This window comes from Adiantum capillus-veneris, chromosome 1 (assembly GCF_014529385.1).
Source record: "Adiantum capillus-veneris isolate H3 chromosome 1, ASM1452938v2, whole genome shotgun sequence".
Classification (NCBI taxonomy): domain Eukaryota; kingdom Viridiplantae; phylum Streptophyta; class Polypodiopsida; order Polypodiales; family Pteridaceae; genus Adiantum; species Adiantum capillus-veneris.
The window spans coordinates 168,148,937-168,176,822 of record NC_140931.1 but is presented as its reverse complement, the minus strand read 5'-3'; the positions used below and the strand labels follow the sequence as shown (position 1 = coordinate 168,176,822).

The following is a 27,886-nucleotide window of genomic DNA, read 5'->3' as shown; positions in this document are numbered from 1 at the left end:
TATTTTCTTTGTTTGGTTCAAACAAGGCTGTCACTAACTTGCCGACAGCAGCACTACCTAATCAGAGAGAGAGAGAGAGAGAGTTACTTACACATAGAACTGCCTGAGATAAAGAGCAAGGGGGAAGAGAGAGAGAGAGAGAGAGAGAGAGAGAGAGGGAGAGAGCAGCATACCTTGCACTCCTTGGGCTATTTTTATTGCAAGCACAAAGAAATGCTGAAAAGTAGCTTCAAAAAGCTTAAAAGTTGTGTACAACATTTCATAGGCACCACCCCTATATCACTCCCTGCAAGGAAGCAGGCCGTGGCAACAAAAAGACATCTGAATCTTCTAATTTACGAAAAGTGTATATGGCCATGCGGACATATGCATGCTAAGGCCCCATTCCACGAGAGAGAGAGAGAGAGAGAGACCAGTAGCCTAGCCGTACGTAATACGATGCCTGGCAAATGCAGCGCTAGAGCGAGACGCAACCACCTCCTAGCGTCTTCTCTGCTCTCTGTTGCTGTTATCTCTCCATTCGCCCTTCATCCCCAACGAACCCTGCTCTTCATGCGAACTCGTTATTCATTTACATCTATCCGATTCTCTCTTTCCCCTTGTTGGGAAATTTCGCAACAGGTAGCATCTCACTTGCAGAGAAAACCTGTGATACAGCGTGTGCCCGGTGCCGCTTTATAGAACGTGAAGAGCATCAGAGGCATTTCAACTCGCTCCAATTGTGCATCTTCGCATGCTCGAGGGTCACACATTCGTTTGCTTTGGTGGAGAGGAGGAAGCACCTTAATAGACTCGCATCTTTGCAGTCTTAGACATTAATTCATCATTCATTCTAGACTGTTTGAACCTTCTGCAGTAGGCCAGGTTCGCATTCTTCATGCCTTCACAGAAGCAGTAAATCAAACTATCACAAACGATCGTGCATCTCCGCATGCTCGAGGGTCACACGTTCGATTGCTTTGGTGGAGAGGAGGAGGAAGCACATTCAGAGACCTACATCTTGGCATTCTTAGACATTGATTCATCATTCATCCTAGATTGTTTGAACCTTCTGCAGTAGGCCAGGTTCTCTTTCTTCATACCATACACAAGCTGTAACTCAAACTATCACAAATGGCATCTACTACTGTCGAAAAAACATACAGGCCTTCCAGCGACAAGGCTCCGCTGCTACCTTCCAAAAAACAAGATGATGAGCAGTATGATGGCTACAATGATGCCTCTGTGTCAAGTGCAGTGTTCAGCCTTTCTACAAGCATTGTTGGAGCTGGCATCATGGGGCTTCCTGCAACCATGAATACAGTTGGCTTGATACCTGTACTTGTGTTGATAGTGCTTTCTGGATTTCTTACAAGCACATCAATTGATTTTCTCCTTAAGTACTCGGCGACAAGCAAGGTGGTGTCATATGGTGGTGTGATGGCCGATTCTTTTGGTAGACTAGGGCGCCATCCTGCTGCAAGTCTGCATCATCGTCAATAATTTTGGACTGCTAGTTGTCTATCTCATTATAATTGGTATGATTGTCAATGAGACACTGCTGCACGCCTCTGACCTGTAGTTGAGAGGGTTTAAGAAAATTTTTCTCTTTGTGTTTCATTTTAAAGTCAGGGAGTTTCTGAGAAATCGTGAGGCTTTCTGATGACAATGTTTAGTCTTTTACCAATTTCGAAACATGCAAGAATATTATCGACCAAGTTTTGCTTCTATTTGCAGCTGATGTACTTTCTGGCTCTACATCATCATCGGTGCATCATAATGGAGTTTTGGAAGAATGGTCTGGAGCTCAAACATGGTGGAACAGCAGGGTTTCTGTGATGTTGTTTACAACGCTTTTCATCTTGGCTCCCCTGACAGCTTTTCGGCATGTTGGTAATACTTTGCAAGCTTATGTTGGTCAATGGACTATTGAGCAAAAAATGAAACATCCCTGCCCCCTTCCTTTCTCCCCGTTCCCCTTTAAAACAAAAGAAAAAATTTCCAATATGTACCACAGAGTATTGACTCTTAGAGTATACCTAGTTGCTGAAAAAATTGGGTCTTGAATTTCGTTTTGGATGTTGGTAGAGTGTTTCTCGGACCTGAAAGCAAGTCCTATGTATAAAGCTTGTTTTTTAAGAACCATTTTGGTAAGTCAAAATTTTTGCTTGGTGTAGTTTTCTTTTGGGGTCATATTAACAGCTAAATTTCTGTCTTTGGATCTGTTTGCACAACTTACGGTGCTTTGAATGTACTAGTCGTTCATTTTCTGTGTGTCATAGCTGAAAAACTGAAATTCTGGATGTTTTGTTCGACTAAATATTATTCTCTTAATTCACTTCAATACGTCACACACACGTGCGCTTGCACATGCTATGTGTTCAACAAATCTAAATTCTAGTGCTAGGCTTCACCTGGGGTGAGTCTGCCCTGCACCTCTAGAGCCATCACCTCCTTCATCACCCTCATGGACTTTTGGAAGAAAAGAGTGAAGCTCACTGATTTAGGGAAGTTTTGTGTGCCCTATGAATGATTAAGTTTTTATTAGCTATGATTTTTTTGAAGGGCTGTTAGAGGCTTCTAATCACGAAAGCTCTTACCATTCTTGTTTTCAAACTTGAATTGTATGTGATGGGTGATGATCACTCTGCCAATGGTAGCTATGACAAGCAGCAGTTGTCATTTCTCTTCCTTACTTTCGCTACTTGTATCAATCCATCTATGTATGGCCCACCTGATTCTTTTTGAGATTCTTAGTGGTAATTGTTTGGTCATCACACAATACATTAAACACTTGCGTTTACCAATACATAGGGCGACGACTGAATAGTAGTGACAAAGACGCGGAAAGAATACTTTTGGTTGCTTGCCCCAGTGGTTGAGTGCATAGATTTATCTTTTATTAAAGGACTGGTCAAAAGCGTGAGTCACTTTAGAAATCGTGCATCTGAGAAGCATGTTTATGGATGAATTTTGAATTTTTTTTCTCATGACGATGCACGCATTCTCTCTGTGGAACTTGAATAGCCAACTTATCAGATGGACACTTTTATTTGCTGCCATTCTCAATACTGGGCTAGTGTGGGCAGGTAGGCCACCATATACAGCCAGTGATGAGAAATGTTCTCATCATTCCCTCTGCGGTTGAATGGAGAGCACAAACCTCATCCTCTAGTGGATTCTAGCTTCCGTAGTCGAGTAGTTAGCTGGGGTGCTAACATTGGTATTGGATCGTTTACCAGTCTTTAGGCCCAGTGCATCTAGACGCGGAACTATGCCGCGCCGTGTCGTCTCTCTCTCTCTCTGTTACAAACTGTTGACGTGTCGAAACCCTAATTCTGCTGAAACCCTAACCCTAAAATCAGAAACCCTAATTCTGCCCGAAACCCTCATTTTGCCGAAACTCTAACCCAAAAATCAGAAACCCTAATTTTGCCCGAAACCCTAACCCTAAAATCAAAAACCCTACGAAGAAGCAGCAGCAGAAGAAGAAGAAGTTTTACAGACTTACAAAGTCTTGACGAGTTGCCTATTTTTAAAGAAGAGGTCCCACCAACTTATGGGACCCCGTCTGATGGGGCCCAAGTGACATAAAGGCATTAAAAATAAAGCAGAACACACTCAAAAGACTTGGCACATCAAAATATGATGATGTGACACTTGTACGGACGTTCCGAAATTCGCGGCGGATTTTTAGGGAAATCTCGAAATTTTAGAAAAGTGATTTTTTGGGTTCAGCTTTTCATATTTGATGCTTTTAGGCTTTGGGCCTTTAAATATGAGCCTTGGGGGCCCTCTTTGGCACTCTTCAACGCGCAGATTGCAGAGGAGGTGCTCCCGGACTGTTGTACTTTGCGAATTAGCAGTAATATAAAGAAATACCGAAAGGGGCGCCAAGGTTTGGGGCCAATACTCTTTGGGGTGGAATTCCGCCACTCCGTGTCACGTGTCGTCTCTCTCTATTTCAATTCAGTTGTTATTTGTTCAGTCTGTTCTTTTCTGAAAGCATACTGGTCCCACAAAAGAGCAGACTTAGACTTCTAGAATTTATTGGAGGTATCTTCGCCCTGCAACCCGGACTCACGAGCCACTCCCACCCTTACTTCATCGCGCATCGGGCGTGCCCCTGTCTACACCGCTCATGTCTTACAGGGCATAAGCAAATTAAGATCACTTGGAAGAGAAGGATCCAAGATTTGTTTCAAGTCACTGTTTTTTTTCTCAGAAGCAGCGCCATGCGGATGTTGATGTCTACAGCTACCAAGCAGCATACTCCAAGTACTTGGCAAGCTTTCAAGAAAATTTTTGCCCGAAGTTATATGGTTTCTAACATCTTCCTTCGGAGTGCAACTTTTGGTAGAGTGGCGTATCTTGAAATGCTTGCCATGGAAACCCTAGCAGATTATATCTTGAAATTTCTCGACATCTCTCAGTAGATGTCTCTTCTCGAGTTGATAACCTTGGAGGTTCAGTGTGATTGCTATCTCTTGGGACTACCATCGCCGCGAAAGAAACACTGTCTATCCAAGAGCTGATGGACCATGCTGTCCTCGGCTACGACCCTTATGGAATGAACCTAACCCTAATTTTGGTGTAGGTTTAAGGATGGAAAGTCAGTCGACTTTTCGAGCTCGACTAATGTCGAGATTGCTTTTTAAGTTTGAAATCTGTTTGAGAACTTGTTTGGTGATCCTGTTTGAAATTTGTTTGAAATGGATAGTATCTGTTTTGAACCTGTTTTGGTGCCGATTTGAATTGTTTGACTCTGGTTTGATACTGGTTTCAATGATTAGTGATCTTACTCCCAGGTGGAGTAGTGAGAAATACTGTTTTGGTATTGTTTGAACCTCGGAACAACGCAGGTCGATGCCTGGGGAGCGTTTCGTTCTATGTTTGAAAACCTCGGAACGACGCAGATTGATGGCTGAGGAGCGTTTCGTTGTATTTGAAAACCTCGGAACGACGCAGGCCGATGCCTGGGAGCGTTTCGTTGTATGCTAGAAAACCTCCGCACAACGCAAGCCGATGCTTGGGGAGCGTTTGGTTGTATGCTTGAACCTCCAAGCGACGCAGATTGCAGTCTGGGAAGCGTTTGGTTGTACAGTTCCTGAGCTCATGGCCCGGACCTTTTTAGGTTATTTGCGGGGGGAGTGACGAGGTAGTCGTTGAGTAGCTTCATACCGCGGACCGTTTGTCTCGGGGGAGTGCTCAGCGGCGCTGTTTGTTGTGTCTTGTAACATGCATATGTAAGCATTTGTGTTGCATTGTGATGTGCCAGTTACTGAATATTCCTAATTGGATGAGATTGCCTGGGGATGTAATTTTAGTGCATCAAGACACCCGTGGAAGATCAGTACGGTCCGGGTGTGATGGCTAATTTTACTACGCCGGATTATCAAGAGTTCCGATCTGGACGAAAAGGAGAAGCTAACTCCTTGATCAAAAGAGCAGAAAGGAGAAGCTAACTCCTTGATCAAAAGAGCAGAAAGGAGAAGCTAACTCCTTAATAAAAAGAGCAAACTGATTGTTTCTCGGAAATTTTTGAGCTAACTTGAGTTGTTTTGCAGATATGCTGTAATCGAGGACGATTACTCTCTTTCAAGAAGGAGAGATGTTACAAACTGCTGACGTGTCGAAACCCTAATTCTGCTGAAACCCTAACCCTAAAATAAAAAACCCTAATTCTGTCCGAAACCCTCATTCTGTTGAAACCCTAATCCTAAAATCAGAAACCCTAATTTTGCCCGAAACCCTAACCCTAAAATCAGAAACCCTACGAAGAAGCAACAGAAGAAGAAGAAGAAGTTTTACAGACTTACAAAGTCTTGACGAGTGGCCTATTTTTAAAGAAGAGTTCCCACCAACTTATGGGACCCCGTCCGATGGGGCCTAAGTGACATAAAGGCATTAAAAATAAAGCAGAACACACTCAAAAGACTTGGCACATCAAAGTATGATGATGTGGCACCTGTACGGACGTTTCGAAATTCGCGACAGATTTTTAGGGAAATCCCGAAATTTTAGGAAAGTGATTTTTTGGGGTCAGCTTTTCATATTTGATGCTTTTAGGCTTTGGGCCTTTAAATATGAGCCTTGGGGGTCCTCTCTGGCACTCTTCAGCGTGCAGATTGCAGAGGAGGTGCTCCCGGACTGCTGTACTTTGCGAATCAAGAGTAATATAAAGAAATACCGAAAGGGGCGCCAAGGTTTGGGGCCAATACTCTCTGGGTGGAATTCCGCCACTCCGTGTCACGTGTCGTCTCTCTCTATTTCAGTTCAGTTGTTATTTGAAGTGCTTAAAATTGTTCAGTTTGTTCTTTTCTATTGGCACGTGGTGCCCGTCTTGTGACACACACTCTCTCTCTCTCTCCCCAAGTTATTTGCAGTTTCCCTTGTGTGTTGTAGTTGATCTTCGGCTTGGGGTGTCCATTGTTGTAGTTGTCTATTACAGTCACAGTTGCAGTCATGTGGCTGACCCAAGATCAATAAAGTACATGAGGAGGATGTGTGAGTATAAAGGGAACACATCTTGCAGACTCAGACAGTCAAGAACTTGGGCAGGCTGGCAGATTCCCAGCGTTTTTTCAGATTGTCCCCATCTCCTTTCTCTGGTGAGATCATAGCTCTCAACTGGCAGCGTATCCTCTTGCCTCAACGCTCCCTCCTACAGCCATTTTGTGCGAGTTTTGGCAGCCTTTGTAGCCTTCATCTATGGTGCCCCATCGCCTTGGGATTGACTCTCATCTGCTGCCCATCAAGTGCTCCATGTAACAGACTTGGACACTCCAAGTCAAGAATCAACCGCGATAGCACCAAATAACCACTTCAAAACAGTTCACAGATCACAATAGATTTGCACTGGCCCGGCGGAGTTCCGTGCCTAGAGATATTGGCCCCAAAGATTGGCACCCCTTTCGGTATTTCTTTTTATATTAATCAGATCAAAGTACAAGAGAGTGGTTAGGGTTTCACTCTCAGACTCTGCGTCCAGATGCTCTCAGAAGTGAAGCCCTCACTACTTATTTAAAGATACAAGGGATGCCCAAAAGCAGAGCCCCAAAAGCTTTTAAAATAGAAAGCATCAGTTCTCTCTCTCTCTTAGAGAGTCTTTTCTCTTATTCGCGTCGCTCATCATTTTATAAAATAAAAAATAAAAAATGTTTTTTTTTTCAGCCTCCGCGATTTTCGAAAATTAGGGTTTGCAGGAGTTTTAGGGTTTCTGCTGTCCGCCATGTCATCACTTTGTGACATACCCCCCTCTTGAAAGCATTGTAATCGACCGCGATTACGCCTGCAAAACCGACAAAAGCCATAAACCGTCTTAGCAGACACTGACTGTTAGTACCTACGTACTAGGAACACACATCTAGCACATGTACAAAATCGACAGTCACATCACACTACATCACAGGACATCACTAGACATCACAGGACATCACATGACATTCAACATTCATTCGGATCTTAGACCATGATTTATCGGCAATATAGCTAGCAATCACATCTAGGTCCAATCGGGACCTCATCGATGTCCGATTGACTAACCCCTATTGCAACCATGTCTATTCGATATCAAGTAGACCAAAATGTTGCAATCATTTCGTCTCTCAGTTCCTGCACTCACAAGAAGTCAAGAACAAATCAGTATCATAATCAGGAATTCCATTTCATAAAGTCATCCAGCAGAATACTATCAGCTCTTTGTATCCCCGAAGCTCAAAGAGACATCATTGACTTTAGTATCAAAATCAAGGCATCTGTTGACAAAGGAGCGGAGTAACTCCCCTCTTGTGCATCCCACTGCACCAGATCTTCGGCCAAGTTGAATTTCTGGGTTCCGTTTGGAGTATACTATGCTAAACCAAAACATCGAGGTAAAGTTTCACAATCCGAGGAGTATCTGCTAGGTCCTCCTCCTCCATCCACTTCGCATCAAATGCAGGAAAGTTCTTGAACTTCACCAAGAACCTCCTTCGGACTTTACCTTTCTTCGTATCCGTATGTGCCAAAATCTGTTCAGGAACAAGGGTCTCCTCGTTTTCTTCCACTTCGGGTTGCTCATCAGGCTCCCCATCATCAGGCACATCACCCTTAACAGGTTTCAAGAGACTCACATGCAATGCATTGTGAATCCTCCAAGTATCTGGCAGTTTCAATCGGAAGGAGACATCATTTATCTTTTCAGTAATCTGGAAAGGTCCGTAGTATCTCATACTAGCTTTAGAAAAAGCCTCTCCTTTCCCTTTTTCTTTCTTAGGCGTGCCTTCTCAAAAGTAAGAGCACCCAATCATCCTCCTTCAGTTTCAAGTCGCGACGATGGCGATCCGCTGCCTTTTTCTGTCATTCTTGAGACTCCTGCAAAGTCTTGCGAACCTTGGCAAAAGCCGTATCCAAATCTCGCGAATATTCATCCGCTTCAAATATCTAATCTTTCGTGCTCAGGAAGGATGGAACCTTCGCAGCACTTTCAACAATCTCACATGGCGTCTTGCCCATCGAAGAGTGTATCGTGTTATTGTAGGCAAATTCCACCAAAGGTAAGTTCTTTTCCCATTGAGTCTTCTGACCCGAGATACAAGACTTCAATAAATCTAAAACCACTGAATTGGCAATCTTAGATTGTCCGTCAGTCTGCAAGTGGAACGATGACGAGAACTGCAACCGCGTGCCAATGTTCTCCCAAATTGCCTTCCAAAACAAACTCATAAATCTGGGGTCTCTGTCGGAGACAATCGTCTCAGACGTGCCATGTAATCGGAAAATCATCGTGATCATTCTGTGTAATCGGGAGATCAAAATGAAATCCATTTCAATACTTTCCGAGGGGCGGGTGGGTATGGGTAAAAGGGTGTAACAATCCTTGTGTCTTATGCCTGTCAAACTTCACCTTCTGGCATACTGCGCACAACTCTTCCACGTCCTTTTTGAGTCACGGCCAAAAGAAGTATCTCTCTACCCCTTTCATGGTGGTAGCAATGCCGCGGTGACCCGTAAAAGGTGGACAATGGCATTCAGTCATAACCTTATCCCTCAACGGCTGTGTAATGCACAACATAGTCTTTCTCATCAAGTAGCCTTCCCGAAGGGAGTATCCCGCTACTATCTCCCCATCCCGTATCCGTGTGAATATCTACAAAATCTGTATCTGTGGCATACTGATCGACCATATCCTCGAAGCTCCTATGATGTATCGCGGAAATAGCCAAAACCAACGGTTTCCGAGACAAAGCATCTGCCACCACATTCTTCGGTCCCTGCACATGGACAATCTGGAAGTGGAACTGTGACAAGATGTTCGCCCACCGCATCTGCTTTTTCGAAAGCTGCTTCTGTGACAAGAAGTAGCGCAAACTCTGATGGTCTGTAAAGACAGTAAAATCCGCTCCGAGTAGGTAATGCTGCCACTGAGTAAGAGCATCGATAACTGCCAAAAGCTCTTTCTCACAGATCTGTGCTGTCATCTCCGGCCTAGAGAACAAACGGCTCTCGTAAGCTATGACATGGCCTTCTTGCATCAAGACCGCACCCAGACTACGACCATAAGCATCACAATACACTTCGAATGACTTCTGCAAGTCCGACAAAGTCAAAATAGGCCCCGTAGTCAATTTCTCTTTCAATGTCCGAAAGGCAGTCACCTCTGTGGGTCCCCACGAAAAAGGTACTCCTTTCTGTGTCAAGGTATGCAAAGGGGGGGAAGCAACCTCTGTAAACTTTCGTATGAACCGCCTGTAGTACGAACATAGTCCCAAGAAGCTTCTAACTTCATGGACATTCCTCAAATTGGGCCAATCACGGATAGTCTCTATCTTGGCCGGGTCCATTTGCACTCCTGCTGCTGACACAATGCGTCCCAAAAAGTGTATCTCTGGTAGGAAAAATTCACTTTTCTTTGCATTAATCACTAACGTGTGATCTCGTAATGCCTGAAAGACTTGAAGCAGACGATCTCTGTGTTCTGCCTCATTCTTGGAGAAAACAATGATGTCGTCAAAGAAAGTGCCAACAAATAGCCTGTACTCTCGAAAAAATCCTGTCCATCATCCGGTTAAATGTCGCAGGAGCATTGGTTAAGCCAAAAGGCATGACCAAAAACTGAAATAACCCAAAAGTCGTCCGAAAAGCTGTCTTGTAGACATCTCTCGGCGCTATCCTGATCTGATGATATCCACTCTTCAAGTCAATCCTGCTAAAGCACGAGGATCCCTGTAACCTGTCGAGTATATCATCGATCCTAGGAGTCGGAAATCTGTTCTTGATGGTGATTTCGTTGAGAGTGCTATAATCGATGCACATTCTCCAAGATCCGTCTTTCTTCAAAACCAACAACACTGGAGAGCAATACGGTGAAGTACTAGGCTGGACAAGACCCTTTTCCAAGAGGTCTTTCACTTGGTTCATAATCTCTTCATTCTGTGCTCGGCTCACACGGTAGGGTGGCCTGTTTGGTGACGTGCTTCCAGGTATCAGATCAATGGTATGATCTTCAGGCCCTCTGAAAAGCAATCGGCATGAGTGTGGAGAAAAATCTTGGCGTTCTTTAGATCAGGTCAAAACATATTCAACCTTTATCCATAGTTCAGTTCTCTCCCAAAAGAATGAGTAAGAAATTGAAGTTCATCAAGTACAATCTCTAAGCCCTTCATTTATCAAAGTTGCTTTCTCGGCCCGGTAGTCAACCACGGCGTAGTTCTTGTGGTACCAAGGGATCCTAAGTAGAACGTCACTCGCGTGCCCTGAACACCCCTGTCATTGCAAACAAAGTTTGCCAATGCTCGGTGTAATGGCAACATCCCATCCGGGTGCCAGTCGAACTACCTCCGCCTGTGGCGTCAGTCTGTTGGGTGTAATTCCAAATTGACCGCCAATTCCAAGTGAAAAGAAGTTGGCCTTGGCTCCTTCAAAAGAGCTTCCCGATCCTTAACCTTGCCCCAAAAGCGACAACGTTTGTACTTTCGTTCATTAGATTCGGTGCAGGTCCCACGCCATGTGGTACCAGTTCTGCTTTTCTATCTGCCTTTTCCTGCCACATTCCTCAGCTGCTCTCGAACTCTCAGGCCTGTCGTCGTCTTTATCATTCTGTTCTTTCTGTGCCTTTTTAGGGCTCTTTGCGGAGATATGTCCATGTTCCCCGCATCCAAAGCACTTCCCCTCTCTGACGAAGCGAGCTCTCTCCTCAGGAGTAAGCTTGGGTCGTGCATCCTTTTTCTCTGGGTTGCTCTTTTTCTTTCTACTTTCATTCCCAGAAGTCTGTTCGGCTCGTTGTGTCATGGCCTCATCTGTGGGATAGGTCAGACTGCCAGAGTGAATGGCAAAGCCCCGCTTCGCATGACTCATCAACTCCTGAATAGAAGCTGACTTCTGTTCCAAGCAGTGATCTCGGATCTCTGTAGGTAGACCCAAGGTAAACCGCTCAATCTGTTCTCTGAATGAGATCTTCTTGAATGAAGAGGCGGGTAGAAAAGAGCTCCAGAATCTTTCACAATAAGCATTGATTGTATCTTTCTTGGTCATCCGAAGATGGTTCCAAGCAGCTCGTATATCGCGTTCATATTCTTGCGTCAACAAAGAAGAAATAAAAAGCTTCTTAAATTTCAGCCATTTAACTGGCCAGTCTTGTTTAAAAGAAGCGTGGACCACCAAGTACGAGCATTCCTCTTAAAGTAAGAGGCAGCTCTCCGAATCTTGGAGTGCTCTGAATAGCGTCCTCCCGCGAAAGCGATGTCAAACTGCTGTATAAAAGACAAAGCCTTCGAAGCATATGAGTATTCTGAAAAAGTATCAAATTTGATCGAGTGGCCACCTTCCTTAAACTCTCGGACTTTCTTGCTGTTATCTTCGAGAAAGTCATACTGGTTAGCTTGGTAAAAATTCTTCTTGTTCGTATAAAAGTTTCCGTCATCGGAATTTGAGGTGTCTGTAGACGAGTCCTCAGTAGAACTGTCACTCACTGGGCGAGACTTAGACTTCCTTGCCTTTTTCTTGCCCTTTCCGAAGCGTTGTTTTTTGCTTCGCTTTTTGCTTTTCTTGTCTTCTTCGCTCGAGTCTGAAGAGCTAGAAGAACTGTCTGAAGAAGAAGAAGAAGAAGAAGAAGAACTGGTTAGGTCTTCAAACTTGACGCGCTTCTTCAATTTCTTTGCCTTGTCAAATGTCGACTGACGACCCAAATATCCCGGGAAGTTAGTGCCTTTCTTTTGCTTTTTGCCTTTCTTTTGCACGTCGAAAAGCTGAGCAATCCGTGCATCAACCACGTTCTCCAGTTCCTTCTCCGTATATTTCTTGGAGGCAGAAGGTTTCTTGAGAGCGGGTTTCGGGAGTGGTGTTGTGGTTCTTTGCCACTCCATCTGTACCTCTTCCAAAGAGGTCTGGTTCATATATTTTGCCATCTTCGGGTCCTTGGCAAAATTGAGCATCATCTTTGTTGCATCGCCAATCAATTGACGACGCTCCATCTCTCTTTGCTCCGACTGAGTAGGCCGAGGCGGGCCATACTCTGTCTGAATCTTCGTTGTGATCCCAGCCCGCATCTCCAGATGCAGAGGGAGTCGACTGATCATTGCCTGAAGCCATAGGTGCTACGAATTTTTTTTTCGGGGATCGGATTTCCCGTAGAAAAGAAATCGGCCATGCTCTGATACCACTGTAACAGACTTGGACACTCCAAGTCAAGAATCAACTGTGACAACACCAAATAACCACTTCAAAACAATTCACAGATCACAATAGATTTACACTGGCCCGGCGGAGTTCCGTGCCTAGAGATATTGGCCCCAAAGACTGGGGTCTGGTTTCTTTTGCACCACCTTAGTGAGAATAGTCTTTATTGTCTTATTGCTACTTTCAGCCTGTCCATTGCATCTGGGATAGTAAGGAGTAGATTTCCGATGCTTCACTGAAAGCATATCCAATAGGATTTCCATAGTGTCATTGATCAAATGTGTTAGAGAGTGGTTAGGGTTTCACTCTCAGACTCTGCGTCCAGATGCTCTCAGAAGTGAAGCCCTCACCACTTATTTAAAGATACAAGGGATGCCCAAAAGCAGAGCCCCAAAAGCTTTTAAAATAAAAAGCATCAGTTCTCTCTCTCTCTTAGAGAGTCTTTTCTCTTAAAAAAAAAAAAAAAAAAAAGCAAAATCCGCGTCGCTCATCATTTTATTTTATTTAAAAAAAAAGGTTTTTTTTTTCCAGCAAGAAATTAGGGTTTCTGGCAGATTTTAGGGTTTCTGGCAGAAATTAGGGTTTTTGCTGTCCGCCACGTCATCACTTTGTGACACTCCATCGTCTGCTGCATTTTCAGCGGTGCATCGGGATGTATTTGTTGCGTTTTCATCATTGCAGATCTGCATTTTTGCAGCCAGCCTTCAGCCCTTAATCCCCTAACATCAGGTGTGCAAATTAGCTCCAGATCTTAGTCGTGGTGGCCATCCGCAACTCACATCGAGCTGGTGTCACAAAACGGGAGCGTACACGAGCACTTAGAAATCTGAAAAATATAATACTTTGCAAACATGAGAGAAGGGAGAAGATCGACACAGTATTGGGGACCGGAAGATGGGCTGGTCCCCCCCCCCCCCCCCCCCGTTAAGAGTATTCTTTATTCAGGGAGAATTCTTATACAAGCACGAGAACCCGAGGAAACCCCTCCGTTCTGTAATCTTAGACCCGAAGGTCGTACTTTCCCGTAAAGGGCTTGGGCACAAGGCCGTTCCTTCTCGTAAGGGACTTAGGCGCGAAGCCGTACTTTCCCGTAAGGGACTTAGGCGTGAAGCCGTACTTCCCGTGAGGGGCCTTCCCGTAAGACGGGAGATTCCTGCAAATCAAACCACACAAAGCAATAATTCTCAATGTGTATCAACACCTTATACCTGTCGGTCCTTGCTCGGAAAAGCGACCTCCGTACTCAGTCGTCACACGAACACTTGCAATTTTCGTCGCCAACACGTGTTCCAGAATCCCAGCGCTAGCACCTTCTGCTGCTTTCGGCGTCTATAAAACTGAACGCTGGCTGCTACTTTATAGGGCCTGGCACTCGGCGGAAATAGAGCCGAAAAAACAGAACCCTGGGGCCCTAGAGAGAGGAGAGAGAGAGATCACTGGTTCAGCTTGCGTAGCTTTATTAGCGCTGGATTTTTAATAGCCTTGCTTTATTTTATTAATAAAAGGGCCGGTCACTTAAAAGTGACCGGCCACTTTATAAAATAAAGCGTGAACCTGTTCAAACTTTAAAAACTCACTCAATTAGTGAAAATAATGCTACACGAACACATTCCAGGTGTCCTTGGGTGCAGAACACGGCACAGATGCAATGCAGACACAGACTCCTCGCGGGAAAGCATCTGCTCTCCCGCGAATGTTCCTGCTTTTCGTAAAAAGCTTCATTGAACCCATCTTTATTCTTGTGCTTGCGTTCTTACGCATATTTTCTTACTCAGTTCGGATTTCCTCCTTAGCCTACGGAATGCCCCCTTTCTGATGCACCCGTCACCCATCATGTGACGCATCAGGGGCACTCGTAACCCGGCCCTTTCCACCGAACTTACGGAAACTCCTTCGCGATGTTTACCGTCACCCATCAAATGACACATCAGAGTTGCCCGTTCTTGATGGCAGTTCCCGTAGCTACAATCTTTTAACAGTTCTTAGTGCACATAATAAAATATCCTAAAAAAAAGAGATTAATCATTAAAAATAAGAAAACAGTCCAATTAGCAACATCCCTCTGGCTTCTAAACAGTTGACCTCAACTGTAGTGCTTGGACATATACCTCCAGTATCTCGGGATAAGCTGCTAATTCCTTCTGCGTCATCCATTGAGCAACATGATTCGAATAGTTCTTAAACTTAACCAAATACTTCCGTGTTATTTTTCCGGACTTGAGAGGCCGCTCCTGATGACTTACTATCTGCTCCGGTTGGAGTATTTCTTCTGTTTCCTCAACCTCAGGAGGTTCCTCAACACTCGGCTGGCTCGGAGGCGGTCCCACTTATGGCCGGAGTAAACTGACATGGAAAGCGTTATGGATCTTCCAATTAGGCGGTAGCTCTGATCGGAAGGTGACATCATTCACTCGCTCAGTGATCTTAAACGGCCCATAATAACGGGTAGAAAGTTTTACCACCTTCCCCTTATGAGACGCTTGTTTCTTAAGTCTTGCCTTCTCAAACTTGAGTAAGACTAACTGTCCGACTGTTAAGTCTAGATTCCTTCTGTGCTTGTCTGCAGCTTTCTTATGCTTTTCCTGAGAGCGTAGAATAGCTCTCCTAACTTGCCCGTAGGCTGTGTCCAAATCCCGGACAAATTCATCTGCTGCAAAGATCTTATCCTTAGTTAAAAGGATGGTTGGAAGCAAAGGCTTACCATAGAGAATCTCAAAAGGTGCTTTCCCTGTTGATGAGTGTATGGTATTGTTATACGCATACTCGACAAGAGGCAAATATTTCTCCCAGTCAGATTGCCGGTCTGACACATAAGCTTTTAACATATCCAATACTGTGGAATTGGCTATCTCACTTTGCCCGTCTGTTTGAGGATGGTAGGCAGATGAAAAATTCAGCTTCGTACCAAGATTATCAATCAAGGCACGCCAAAAATTTCCTATCATGCGAGGATCTCGATCACTCACAATAGACTTAGGCATTCCATGATGCTTAAAGATCTGTGCTAGACAGACCCTAGCCATATGATTTACTTTGATCGTTTTCTTGACTGGTATAAAGTGTGCTTGCTTGCTAAACCTGTCGACAATGGTCCAGATCGCGTCATTTCCAGTCTGAGTTCTAGGGAGGTCCATGATAAAGTCCATGGCAATACTTTCCCAAGGTTCATTAGGCACAGGCAATGGTTGTAGCAACCCAGGCGTCTTATGCCGATCATACTTCACTTTTTGGCAAACCAAGCATTCCCTGACATACTTATCAATGTCTGCTTTAAGGCTAGGCCAAAAGAAATATCTTTCCATTGCTAAGGTTGTAGGGAGAATACCCCGATGACCCGCATAAGGCGAAGCGTGTGCTTCATCCATGATCTTCTTTCTTAATGGTTCCGCCACACATATGGCCTGATGGTGGTAGAGATAACCGTCCCGAATGGAATAGGGAAACTCATTCTCTCCGCGATGTAGCTTTCCCCAAATGGTGGAGAAGTCTGGGTCATTCGAATACAAATCCGGTAGTGCTTCTAATTCTTGGTGATACACCGAAGTGATAGCGTTCACCCTTGGCCGCCTAGACAATGCGTCCGCGACCACATTCTTACTCCCAGCCGTGTGAAGGATCTGGAAGTGAAACATAGACAAAAAGTTTGCCCATCTCATCTGCTTCTCAGATAGTTTCCTTTGCTTAAGAAAATACTGCAAACTCTGGTGATCAGTCTTGATCACAAAATCCGCTCCTAGAAGATAGTGCTTCCAGTTGGATAAGGCGTGAATCACAGCCGTGAGTTCCTTTTCGTAGATTGATGCATGCAACTCTGTATCCTTAAGCCGTCTGCTTTCGTAAGCCACTGCATGGCCTTCTTGGTTTAACACTGCTCCGATGCAATCGCCTGAAGCATCGCAGTGAACCTCAAATGGTTTCCTTAAGTCAGGCACTATCAAAATAGGTCCATGGCTTAGCAAGTACTTGAGCCGATCAAAAGCTCCTTGTTGTCTCGATCCCCATCTGAAAGGAATCTTCTTCTTTGTCAAATCATGAAGTGGTCCTGTTACATGAGCAAATCCTCGGACAAACCTTTGATAATACGAACATAATCCCAGGAAGCTACGTACATCATGTGCCGTAGTGGGAATAGGCCAATCTTCTACCACTCGGATCTTGGCAGGATCCATACTCACTTGATTGTGAGAGACTATATGGCCGAGATAGTGTATCTCTGAGAGAAAGAACTCGCTCTTCTTTGCATTCACATGCAACTCATGCTTTCGCAATTCTTGAAACACCAAGTCCAAGTGCTTCCGATGTTCCTCTTCTGACTTAGAGAAGATGAGTATGTCGTCAAAGAATACTCCCGTAAAAGTTCGATACGGGCTGAAAATGCGGCCCATCATGCGATTGAACGTCGCAGGAGCATTGGCCAAGCCGAAAGGCATTACCAAAAATTCATATAGTCCAAAGGTTGTGCGGAAAGCAGTCTTATGGACATCCTCAGGGGCGATCCTTATCTAATGATACCCACTCTTTAAGTCTATGCGACTAAAGACACTTGCACCCTGCAACTTATCAAGTATATCATCAATCCGAGGGATCGGAAAGCGATTCTTGATTGTGATCTTGTTTAAAGACCTATAGTCTATGCACATTTGAAACGTGCCATCTTTCTTCTGCACCAGTAGAACTGGAGAGCAGTAGGGTGAAGCACTTGGCCGTACTAACCCTTTCTCTAGAAGCTCGTTGACTTGCTTCAAAATTTCCTCTTGCTGAGCAAGACTCACCCGATAAGGGGGTTGATTGGGAGGCGAGCTACCCGGTATGAGATCTATGCGGTGATCTTCCGGGCGTACCGGAGGGAGTTCATCAGGAAGTGTTTCCGTGAAACAATCTTTGTACTTTTCAATAAATTGAAGACGCTTAATTTCCAGACTAGAGAGAGAGCCCCTACTAGTTTTATCCTTCTCACGTGAAAAAATCAAGTAAGCAGAAACACACTTCTTCATTTCTTTCTTAATGGAGATATGGCTTACAATTGGGAACTGCCAATCTCCTACATCAGCATGAATCTTTATTTTCTTACCCCCATGATCAAAAGTGAGGGTCTTTCCCACATAATCGGGAATAGGTGTCATGTGGAAGTGCCATGGCATACCCAAGATGATATCACATCCCTCGATGGGTGCCATCAAAAATGATTCGCGGTCCTTGTACTCGCCAATCCGAAGATTGAGCTGTCCTTGCACGGGAGTTGCATTGGTTGTCAACCCCTCGAATGCCGATCCGGATGTAACCGGTGTGCCAAGCTGAGTTGGTGTGAGGCACAAACGTTCCGCAGTATCCAGGGAGATGAAGTTATCCGTGGATCCTGGATCATAAAGAATCAGTACTCGCTGGTTGTTCAAAGACCCCCCGCCCTTCAGAAGTTGACGCTTCCCTTTCTCCGTTTCTGTGTTTCCTTGAACATCTGGAACTGAGTTCGAGCTTGGCGGTGCGGGCTCCTTCCTTGCTTTCTCTTGCCTCGTAGAGGCTTGTTCTTGCCGTTGCTGCTTTAGCGGGCAATCCGGTTTCATATGTCCTTTCTCGCCACAATAGAAGCATCTTCCTTCCTCTCTGAAAGTTTGAAGTTAGAGTAGGAGAAAGATACTTAGTTCGCTTGCCATTGCCCTCTGGCTTCTTAGAGTGATCATCGTCCCTAGATGGAGGACGTTTCGTCCTTGGCCCCCTTGGTCATCGTAGACCCCTCTTTGTCTTGCACGGTAAGTGCTATGCTCCATTTTTCTGGGCGTCCCAGTTGAGTGCAAATCCTCAACAATGATTGCTGACTCCATCATCCTCTGAAGAGTATCATGCGGATACACTTTCATACTCTTTCGAAGCTGCGGTTGGAGACCCGCTTCGAACTTTCGTTTCTTTTCCTCGTCGGCAATCTTCATGAAGGGGGTGACCTTCAGAAGAACCGACCAATACTTGTCCACATAAGTCGTTACTCTTTCATGTTCCTTCTGGGCAAGCCAGTCCCATTCCTTCCGTATGTCCTGCTCGAAGTCAGGTGGAAGAAATTGTTCATAAAATTCAGATTTGAAGCTTTCCCAAGTTCTGGCCTGAGAACCTTCCAGAATCTTGGCTAACCACCAATTACTTGTCGTTTCCTTGAGGTGCATCCCCACATGGCATAATTTGGATCTTTCTGTGAAGTGCCCATTGGTAAAGGCGACTTCAAACTGTCTGATGAAGGACAGTGCTTTGGAGATGTGTCTCCGTCCGTTGTAGGTTTCGAACTTGATGTCCTTGTCGCCCGATTTGAAGACCCTCATGCGATGTTGAGACTTGCGACGATGCTTCTTGAATCGAGGCTTATCTTTAGGTTGATGTAGGCTAGTAGTAGTAGCGGCTTCCTTCTTCTGACGAGATGATCGAGAAGTAGAAGTATAATCAGGAGAGTAAGTTGGAGATGAGATAGAGATGTCCTTGCTCTCGTCTAGCAAAGAGAGCGCTTTTTCCTGGCCTTTCCTTGGAGTAGGCCGTTCATTCTGATCCGAAGATCCTTTGTGCACCTCGGCACGTTCTTCTTCTCTTTCCTCATGTGGTCTCACGCCAACAGTGTTGTCTTGATGCCTGGCTGCATCTGTTCCATTCGTTTTCTTCATTCCGCCCAAGAGCTTTTGGACGTCTGGCAATAATAAGATTTGTTGCAAATCCGCAAGCTGAGCTTGCACTTGTTGAAGATCCTCTTCAACGCTTCTCCCTTGGCCCGACATGGTTCTTCCTGTTCTTCCCGGAATCGTCCTTCTTTGCAGAGAAAGAGAGGAGTCCGAGCTCTGATACCACTGTCACAAAACGGGAGCGTACACGAGCACTTAGAAATCTGAAAAATATAATACTTTGCAAACATGAGAGAAGGGAGAAGATCGACACAGTATTGGGGACCAGAAGATGGGCTCGTCCCCCCCCGTTAAGAGTATTCTTTATTCAGGGAGAATTCTTATACAAGCACGAGAACCCGAGGAAACCCCTCCGTTCTGTAATCTTAGACCCGAAGGTCGTGCTTTCTCGTAAAGGGCTTGGGCACAAGGCCGTTCCTTCCCGTAAGGGACTTAGGCGCGAAGCCGTACTTTCCCGTAAGGGACTTAGGCGTGAAGCCGTACTTCCCGTGAGGGGCCTTCCCGTAAGACGGGAGATTCTTGCAAAACAAACCACACAAAGCAATAATTCTCAATGCGTATCAACACCTTATACCTGTCGCTCCTTGCTCGGAAAAGCGATCTCCGTACTGAGTCGTCACACGAACACTTGCAATTTCTGTCGCCAACACGTGTTTCAGAATCCCAGCGCTAGCACCTTCTACTGCTTCCGGCGTCTATAAAACTGAACGCTGGCTGCTACTTTATAGGGCCTGGCACCCGGCGGGAATAGAGCCGAAAAGCAGAACCCTGGCGCCCTAGAGAGAGGAGAGAGAGAGATCGTTGGAGCTGGCGCTTTTTAGAGAGAGGAGAGAGAGATCGCTGGTTCAGCCTGCGTAGCTTTATTAGCGCTGGATTTTTAATAGCCTTGCTTTATTTTATTAATAAAAGGGCTGGTCACTTAAAAGTGACCGGCCACTTTATAAAATAAAGTGTGAACCTGTTCAAACTTTAAAAACTCACTCAGTTAGTGAAAATAATGCTACACGAACACATTCCAGGCGTCCCCGGGTGCAGAACACGGCACAGATGCAATGCAGACACAGACTCCTCGCGGGAAAGCATCTACTCTCCCGCGAATGTTCCTGCTTTTCGTAAAAATCTTCATTGAACCCATCTTTATTCTTGTGCTTGCGTTCTTACGTGTATTTTCTTACTCAGTTCGGATTTCCTCCTTAGCCTACGGAATGCCCCCTTTCTGATGCACCCGTCACCCATCATGTGATGCATCAGGGGCACTCGTAACCCGGCCCTTTCCACCGAACTTACGGAAACTCCTTCGCGATGTTTACCGTCAGCCATCAAATGACACATCAGAGTTGCTCGTTCTTGATGGCAGTTCCTGTAGCTACAATCTTTTAACAGTTCTTAGTGCACATAATAAAATATCCTAAAAAAAAGAGATTAATCATTAAAAATAAGAAAATAGTCCAATTAGCAACAGCCGGATTACAAAGGTGCATCAAATCAGCCCAGGAAATGCCTTATATCGAAAAATTACCGCGGCCATATCATCCATTCAGTTAAATCGAGGTTTGCATTGATATACATTCCAGGCGTGGGGGCCCTTAATAGGGTTGGTTGGGACCCCATCGGTGTGTCTTTCTCCTCTCTCTATCTCTCTACATCTCTATTGTCACAAATGGCTGATGTGGTGTTACGATAAGAGCCCAAGGGACAGAAAAGCATTGGCCACAAAAAGCAGGACAAAATTCTAGTCCCAGATTTTCATAAAACATGGCAGATTTTGCAGGAGTCGCTGATATGCCCCTTCTGGTGTTAGAAAAAGCAAATTACATAGCCACCCAGTGCGAGAAAGAATTACTCATAGTCTTTTCACTACTTTTGAACCCTGTTGATGAGCTCTGTTACATTTGATTTGGACCACTAAAATCTAGCATGCTCACGTGCTGAAAATGGAAGCGATCCTTTCCTCCTTTTGTAGCATCACACTTATCACAGACATGTTTAAACTGGAAACTGCTCATGCGCCATGCATGTGGTATTTTGCTTAAAAGATAAGTTTGAATTATTTGTCCCAAAGTTCTGTTTATCTTACTATCGGTTGTGTGTTTCTAGACTCTTTGCAGCTGTCATCAGCATTATCAGTTGCTCTTGCGATCTTGTTCGTTGTTGTTACAGCAGCAATTGCTGTTTACAAGCTGGTGGCAGGAACAATCAGTTCGCCAAAATTATTTCCTGAATTCGTTTTTGACGCACAATCTTTGACTACTTCTCTGTGGTACCGATCTTAGTAACAGCATACATATGTCATCACTCTGGTATGTAAATTGTCTTTCGTTCTCGTTTGGGTAGGTAGATAAAGATGAAACAGTGTTTTGGGTTTATGACAGATCTTGCTTGCTTTTATGTAGTCCACCCTGTGCTGAATGAGCTCCAGGATGATACTCAATCGAAGATGGCGGTGCGGGTTTCGCTTGTCCTCTGCACAGCAATCTATCTGGCAACGAGCGCTTTTGGTTACCTTTTATTTGGGGAGAGCACGTTAAGTGATGTTCTTTCCAACTTTGATTCGGATCTTGGAGTGCCTCATTCGGCCATTTTGGCAGATATTGTTCGGGTTGGATATGCTGTTCACCTTATGTTGGTGTACCCATTACTCCATTTTTCTCTCCACCTTAACTTTGATGGACTCATCTTTCCAAGGGCTGGCTCTCTTTCCTTGGACACGAAGCGTTTCTCCATTATTACTGCTGCCCTCGTAACATCATCATTCATTGCTGCTTCTTTTATTCCTGATATATGGGATGCTTTTCAACTTACAGGCTCTACTTCAGGAGTTTGTGTGGGTTTCGTCTTCCCTGGAATCCTCGTCTTGAGGTAAACAGTCGTGCTATTTTGCCCCTGCGTTATTATACCTGTCCGGCAGTCTGGGTAGTGATTTTGGCTTTAGGATTGAGGGTTGCTTGTGTGCATATGGTGCATGAAAACAATAGGAAAGGTTGGGTGAAATTTGATTCATCTCTCTGTGTGATTGCATGAATGATTCTTTTGGGCGGGAATGTCTGTGTATGTGTTAGCTTCGGGAGTTGCTTTTAGCTCATTTTGTGAGCATTAAAAAATGAGCATTGGCTTTGTCGAGCAAGGCAAGGCTTTATGAAAATTCACCTTTTCATAAGCATATTAACAACATGGTATGATGAGAGTAGCAATGGATTTGTCTTAGACCACATGAAGATGTGCGATGTGGGATTCTAATTGGCATGATTGCTGGCTTGATGTATGTAGAGATGCCGCTGGGATTGCGAACAGGCGAGAAAAGCTGGAAGCTTGGTTCATGGTTATTCTTGCAGTGGGTTCAAGTGCAATAGCTTTGACGGGGGATATTTATGATATATTTGACTAATTAAGCTAATTATCTTTGGCACTCCAACAATAATGTGGCAATATTCGGCGACATAGCCTCTGTATTTTAGCATTTCATTCTTTGTAGGTGGTGACGCTTCTCTCAAGTTCTTCGATACCATGAGAAAAGCGTGGGGTAAGCATGAAAACATTCACAGGAGTGCTGATGGTCCACAAGGTACCTTTTGCTTGTGGTGAGGCGAGAGTTGTAATATGCATATTTATTTCAAAATTTATACTAATTTATCTACGAATTCTCATAGGCTGTGTCCTTAGTAAGATTTTCAGCTCAAGTGTTTCCTTATGTGCCTATTTTTGTTTGTGCAGTTCCCTATTGGCGAGAATTTTGCAAATGCTCGAATAGCAGCCTTTCTAGCTTTTGTAAACTGTGTCGTCTCCCTTATCAAAAAGCCATATTCTTTTTTCATATGTAATAAGGTCATCTGGTACATCAGAGCAAATAACATAGCCAGAAAATTGCTCAAGCGTTCTCAATGTCACTTTGAAGACATCCATCATCTAACAGGATACTATGTCTAATGTTAGGCCGGGGATGAAAGTGTGGCCGCTCAACATTTTGGAAGAGAGTGGTATCAAGACGAAACCATTATCTAATAAGCTCAAGTACAGATTTTTTGGTTCGGGAAGTCCATGCTGCCTCTTGAAAGTATTCATAGAGTTCTCAAACATGAAAAACCTACTCAATTAATGCTGCAACATATAATTGCGAGGTTCATGCTTGATAATTATGCAGTCAATGGCATGTCCTCAACTTGTGCTGTGATTTTTAGCCCTATGTTTTTGTAATCGTGGTTCACATACCAGAGGTGGTGGTTATATGACAAAATAAGTCCTCGCTTTGGCGAGGGAAATAGCATCTTCGTCATTTCATACTTCTAGCCAAATTTAACCTTACGATCTTGACAAAGACAAAATCAGTACATACAAACAAACAAACACTAAATTCACCTTTCCCTTTGATAGGTTGACAGTAAATCAGTTTACTAATAATTTTGAATGCTTATGTAAACACAAAAACAAAGACTTTCCACAAAGTGCAATCTTATTAAGGTGCTAGTTTAGAGATTTGTAGTGGCTGAGACAGCCTTGTTCAAGGATTGCACTCCTTGCCAGCTACCATCCTGACTATTTGATTTCTAAATAATGGTTTATGGTAGCATATTTTGCTTCTAGTAAACTCAAAACAGTCTCTGATCAAAATTGATCCTCCCATTCAAGATTATAGGGCATTCCTCTGGTTCTTAGTCAAGAGGACCTACATTATAGTACATTACGTTAATCGCAGATTAGAGAAGATGACAACGATGCAATTCTAGTTTCCACACAACTCTTGTTGGAGGGTGTTATGGTAGATATAAGAGGGGCAGAATTAGCCTAATCAAGGCTTTCATGGAGAATGGTAGTTGAAATGTAGATATTGTTTGCTCTACTCAAAATCACCTAAGAGAGCTTTCCGATTGGCTCTCTAGCATAGGATCTCTAACATGAGCTTACCATCCAACCGGAGGGGTCTTCTTTATATAGACATGGTCGTCTACACTTGGTTGGGACATTGGCTAAGCGCACCCAAGTCTATGGTGTGTCAGGCTACACACTCTTATGGGCCATCTAGACCTCCAGATCCTGTGTGAATTTAACCCTTGAACGAATGCATCCATGATGGCTCTACACACCATACTCGTGCTTGCCATCTATGCTTCACGCTCTCACTCATGTAGAGGACCTAACTATTACTCTTTCATTCACATGTTCGTGTTCAAATTCACTAGTGTAAGTCACCTTATTTCTAGCATCAAGTGGGCAATCTCTATGTTCGACATTTTATCCCAAACTGCCCCTATGTTGGAAAATTTCTCTTTTTTATGTTGATCTACTGGTGAGACTAAAAACTTGTAGCAGACTTTGTTCACCTTGTTTGAAAACCTTCGAGGTAACGCCTTCTTATCTTGCTTTGAAGAGTAATGTACCTTTACAAATGGAGAGGGCTTATAGGTTGTAGTTCTGCATCTTTATGCAATCCATCAAAACACCTTTTGTAAAATCAACCAAATAGTAGCTCTCTTCTCTGTTTCAATATAAAAGGGTAGCATTTGTTCTAGCTTTCTAAAAGTGGAACGCATTGCTTTTCCTATATTTTAATGACATACATGGTGGTGATATGGTACACTTGCAAGCATTGTCATTTGTGGGCTAGGTGAAATTATCTAGGTTCATGGTAGATGACAATGCCTAACGAATATTCTCCTTTTATTGAATGATGTACCCACAAGTATATATTCATGCAAGTGCCACTTTTGTGAGAAGGTGCCCAAACACATACACACCCATGTCACGTTTGGTGGTAATGATTTGAATGCTGATGATTTTCACACTTCTCTTCATCTAAGGACTCCTCCTCCTCTCTTCCCTTTTGAAATGCACATCTGGTCTCTCCTGCAACCTCATCGAGCTACGAGGCTGGAAACTCACGCAAGATTTTTGACAACAGACACAGACAAGGAGGGATGCATAGAGGACAGACATTCTTAGTTAGGCTTTGCTTTTGCAAGTGCTGAGGATGAACTTAAAGCAGGGTTGTATTCATGGGTGTACGGGTTCTCTGGGTTATACACTCGTAGCATTGGGTTGAGTGGCGTGCATGGGGTCTGTCTTTCATGACTAGTCTTTATTGTGCTTTTATAGCAGCTTTTACTCTCTCTCTCTCTCTCTCTCTCTCTCTCTCTCTCTCTCGCCATCGCCTGCTTGTGCCGCAACCACCACCCTCATTGCCTGTTGTTGCCTGCGCGCTGCTCCCCCAGCCCCCCATAGCATTGCTTTTGCTGCTCCCACTGCAGCCCCACGCGCCTGTAGCTGCTTCATTACTGATCGGCCTGCAACCAGGTGCTGCCCCCGCCCCCGTCCCCATCCCCACTTGTTGCTACCGCCCCTACATCACACACATTGCACATTGCACTTCCACATATACCCCCGTCTGTTGCACACACACCCCCTCCCCCCCTCCCCATCCCCCGCCCCACCACCCACTCGCAGGTACAGCAACATCAAAAGATACAGCAGCAACAGACAATCCGTCCAAAAAATCGGTTGACGGCCCAAGACGGAGAGATTGCATCACTCAAGAAAGAGCTCGCCGAGACACGCTCATGAAATACATTTGAAGAAGGAGAATTGCAACCTTCAGTAATAGAAGAGCTCAAGACGATCAAAGGACAAGTGCGAGCCATCAAAGAGGGAGAAGAGCAACACAAAGAAATGACGACCTCTTGGGTGGACATCATTACATAGACTCAACAGAAGGTTGATGAGGTCGAGAAAGCATGTACGCTCTCTACATGTGAGAATTTGCGGCCTTAAAGACAAAGATAATGTGGACGAAGAGGTAAAAGAACTCATGGCTTTGATGGGGGTTCATGAGCCGATGCACTCCAGAGCATGAAGAGTGGGTAACAAGAAAAATGGAAGCAAGGGGGAAACCTCGAAAGAAAGTGCACTCATCCTTCGTTTTTTCTCCATGGAAGCGAAGAAGTACTTTTTGAAGAAGAGGCCAACTCTTAAGAAAACGGGCGTTTTTCTCGGGGATGATCTTATCCTCTCACAAATCGCTCATATGTAGGAGGTAATGCCAGAGATTAGAGCGGCAAGGAAAAAAGGTAAGATGGCTTTTTACCGAGATGGAAGAGTAACGATATTGGAGCCACGCTCCACATAACGGTGTGAGACCTATGGGACCATACTCAAAGTTGCTATCTGGAATTGTAATGGATCTATGCGTCTTGATATGGGTGCTTTTGAGGAGAGTTTTACTGGGCGAGACATCATCTTCTACTCTGAGACACATCAGGCCCCTGGGCAGTCTATGCCTCACATTGGTGGATACAGATAAGAGACTGTTTGTAGACAGGAGACACGATCAGAGCACAGAGGGCGGGGCTCAAGAGAAGTGACAATCTTATTCAGGAAGGAATTGCAGCCATTGATACATATAGCTCGTAGGGATGCGCAAGCTAGGTACATGTGGGTGAGATTGAGAGCAAAGATTGGTAGATATATTTACATTGCCATTTGCTACTTTCCCCCGAGTACGTCCGCATATGCACCACCCAGAGGACAATCCCCCTTCTCTATTTTGGATGATGACATATGGGAATTCTCTAGAGATGGCGACATTATCATCCTAGGGGACTTCAATGCTAGGATTGCCCATCATTAGATGGTATTTTATGATATTTCAGAGGAGATGCTGAGAGAGCTGGCTATTACTGAGACGGGCCTATCCAGAATCTCACAGGATGGGGAACATATTGAGTAGGATGGCACTTGATAGACATGGGGATTGCACATGGATTGGCTATCTTGAATGGTCTACAGAGATTTCCAAATGGGGGAGGCTTCACATGCTTTCCACACAGACATGGAGCCAGCACGGTAGATTATGTCATGGCACAGCCGAGCCTCATATCTACTATACAGGATCTCACAGTTGGGCCTAGAACTGTTGGGGTGGCAGTGGATCATGCTATTGTGTCGCTGACCATCTCTTTCTAGTTCAATGTAGCACACATCCCACGGGTAGCAACCCCTACTCGCTACACCTTCACGCGGGAGACGGATTCTGTATATATTGACGGGATTTACAGGCGCCTATCCATTAAGGAGCTGGGGCGGCCTCTGGAGAAGCTTACTACCATACTGACACAGACATTACATGATGCAGCAGCAGAGGCATACCCACACACACAGCCTGAGCAGAGACGTCGTTCTGGGAGCATGTCTCAGGACAGCTGGTATGATGAGGAATGCCGTCAGACTAGAGCTACACTTCAGAGGGAAGTGCTTTTGGGGGACATCACACACAGATAGTCACAGATTGACTTCCGACGCCTAGTGCGGCGGAAGAAGAGGGCATTTTTGGCTCGACTAGAGCAGGATCTATACCGGCTATTCTTGAGTCAGGACTCGCGCGAGGCATGGAGGCTCTTTCATGAGCAGTCTCCCCTCCCTGCCATTACCTCTACAGAGACCTTGGGTCAGTACGCATCATCTTTGTACACAATTTCTGGACAGCAGTCTCTTCCCGACCCCCCCGATCCATGCCCACACACATGTGCCTTTTTCACCGCTGAGATGGTGAAGAAGGCCATTGACAGGATGAGGACTGGGAGAGCATATGATCATGATGGCTTAGTGGCTGA

The 27,886-nt window shown here is 44.7% G+C and overlaps 1 pseudogene across 1 annotated transcript; it reads left to right on the top strand.

The window, feature by feature from the left end:
- Positions 1-365: 365 nt before the first annotated feature.
- LOC147465988 (amino acid transporter AVT6A-like) lies at positions 366-23,550 on the top strand (annotated as a pseudogene). Its single transcript, XR_015189607.1, has 6 exons — positions 366-1,517; positions 1,717-1,872; positions 21,387-21,589; positions 21,683-22,148; positions 22,557-22,851; positions 23,001-23,550. The product of XR_015189607.1 is annotated as an amino acid transporter AVT6A-like (transcript).
- Positions 23,551-27,886: the final 4,336 nt, after the last annotated feature.